Source organism: Lipophrys pholis (assembly GCF_963383615.2).
Source record: "Lipophrys pholis genome assembly, chromosome: 6".
Lineage (NCBI taxonomy): Eukaryota > Metazoa > Chordata > Actinopteri > Blenniiformes > Blenniidae > Lipophrys > Lipophrys pholis.
In genome coordinates, this window is record NC_137629.1 from 1,056,487 (window position 1) to 1,059,111 (window position 2,625).

Genomic DNA, 2,625 nt, shown 5'->3' on the forward strand with positions numbered 1-2,625 from the left:
GACTGAGAGGAGAGTCGTTCTGTCATGATGAGAGGAGAGTCGTTCTGTCACCAGGAGAGGAGAGTCGTTCTGTCACGATGAGAGGAGAGTCGTTCTGTCACCAGGAGAGGAGAGTCGTTCTGTCACCATGAGAGGAGAGTCGTTCTGTCACCAGGAGAGGAGTCGTTCTGTCACCATGAGAGGAGAGTCGTTCTGTCATGAGAGGAGAGTCGTTCTGTCACCATGAGAGGAGAGTCGTTCTGTCATGATGAGAGGAGAGTCGTTCTGTCACCATGAGATGAGAGTCGTTCTGTCATGATGAGAGGAGAGTCGTTCTGTCACCAGGAGAGGAGAGTCGTTCTGTCACCATGAGAGGAGAGTCGTTCTGTCATGATGAGAGGAGAGTCGTTCTGTCACCAGGAGAGGAGAGTCGTTCTGTCATGATGAGAGGCGAGTCGTTCTGTCACCATGAGAGGAGAGTCGTTCTGTCACCATGAGAGGAGAGTCGTTCTGTCATGATGAGAGGCGAGTCGTTCTGTCACCAGGAGAGGAGAGTCGTTCTGTCATGATGAGAGGAGAGTCGTTCTGTCATGATGAGAGGCGAGTCGTTCTGTCACCATGAGAGGAGAGTTGTTCTGTCATGATGAGAGGAGAGTCGTTCTGTCATGATGAGAGGCGAGTCGTTCTGTCACCATGAGAGGAGAGTCGTTCTGTCATGATGAGAGGAGAGTCGTTCTGTCATGATGAGAGGCGAGTCGTTCTGTCACCATGAGAGGAGAGTCGTTCTGTCATGATGAGAGGCGAGTCGTTCTGTCACCAGGACAGGAGAGTCGTTCTGTCACCATGAGAGGAGAGTCGTTCTGTCATGATGAGAGGCGAGTCGTTCTGTCACCATGAGAGGAGAGTCGTTCTGTCACCAGGAGAGGAGAGTCGTTCTGTCACTATGAGAGGAGAGTCGTTCTGTCACCATGAGAGGAGAGTCGTTCATGTAAATACAGTTTATCTAGCAGAACAATATCAGCTGATCTTTATAAACACATTAAATCAAAAACACAGTTACTTTTATCAGTGTCACATATTCTCCATTTCCTCTGGTTTCCTCTGGTTTCTTCTGGTTTCTCCTGGTTTCTTCTGGTTTCCTCTGGTTTCTTCTGGTTTCTTCTGGTTTCCTCTGGTTTTCTTTGGTTTCTTCTGGTTTCTTCTGGTTTCTTCTGGTTTCTTCTGGTTTCTTCTGGTTTCCTCTGGTTTTCTTTGGTTTCCTCTGGTTTCTTCTGGTTTCTTCTGGTTTCTCCTGGTTTCTTCTGGTTTCCTCTGGTTTCCCCTGGTTTCTTCTGGTTTCCTCTGGTTTTCTTTGGTTTCTTCTGGTTTCCTCTGGTTTCTTCTGGTTTCTTCTGGTTTCCTCTGGTTTTCTTTGGTTTCTTCTGGTTTCTCCTGGTTTCTTCTGGTTTCTTCTGGTTTCTCCTGGTTTCTTCTGGTTTCCTCTGGTTTCCCCTGGTTTCTTCTGGTTTCCTCTGGTTTCTTCTGGTTTCTTCTGGTTTCTTCTGGTTTCCTCTGGTTTTCTTTGGTTTCCTCTGGTTTCTTCTGGTTTCTTCTGGTTTCTCCTGGTTTCTTCTGGTTTCCTCTGGTTTCCCCTGGTTTCTTCTGGTTTCCTCTGGTTTTCTTTGGTTTCTTCTGGTTTCCTCTGGTTTCTTCTGGTTTCTTCTGGTTTCCTCTGGTTTTCTTTGGTTTCTTCTGGTTTCTCCTGGTTTCTTCTGGTTTCCTCTGGTTTCCCCTGGTTTCTTCTGGTTTCCTCTGGTTTTCTTTGGTTTCTTCTGGTTTCCTCTGGTTTCTTCTGGTTTCCCCTGGTTTCTTCTGGTTTCCTCTGGTTTCTTCTGGTTTCTCCTGGTTTCTTCTGGTTTCCTCTGGTTTCCCCTGGTTTCTTCTGGTTTCCCCTGGTTTCTTCTGGTTTCTCCTGGTTTCTTCTGGTTTCTCCTGGTTTCTTCTGGTTTCCCCTGGTTTCTTCTGGTTTCTCCTGGTTTCTTCTGGTTTCCTCTGGTTTCCCCTGGTTTCTTCTGGTTTCCCCTGGTTTCTTCTGGTTTCCCCTGGTTTCTTCTGGTTTCTCAGGACGGAGTCAGTCTGAAGGTCTACATGTTCTGTCGGAGGAGATCCACTGAGTCTCAGTCATTTGATCCAACAGGTTGACGCCTCCAGAGGACCAGACCTTCATCCTCAGCTGATCAGCCCTCAGGAGGTTGGAGCAGCAGCAGCACTGCCACCTTTTCACCAGCAGGGGCAGCAGCGCAGTGAAACTATTTTCTGTAACAACAAAGAAGAAGAACTCTTCCCTTCCCAGAAGGACACGGCCAGCGCTCGTGTCCAGGAAGCGTCTCAGAGTCTCAGTGTCTCAGAGTCTCAGAGTCTCAGAGTCTCAGTGTCTCAGAGTGTCAGTGTCTCAGAGTCTCAGAGTCTGTGTCTCAGAGTCTCAGAGTCTCAGAGTCTCAGAGTCTCAGAGTCTCAGTGTCTCAGAGTCTCAGTGTCTCAGAGTCTCAGAGTCTCAGTGTCTGAGTCTCAGAGTCTGTGTCTCAGAGTCTGTGTCTCAGAGTCTCAGAGTCTCAGAGTCTGTGTCTCAGAGTCTCAGTGTCTCAGAGTCTCAGAGTCTGTGTCTCA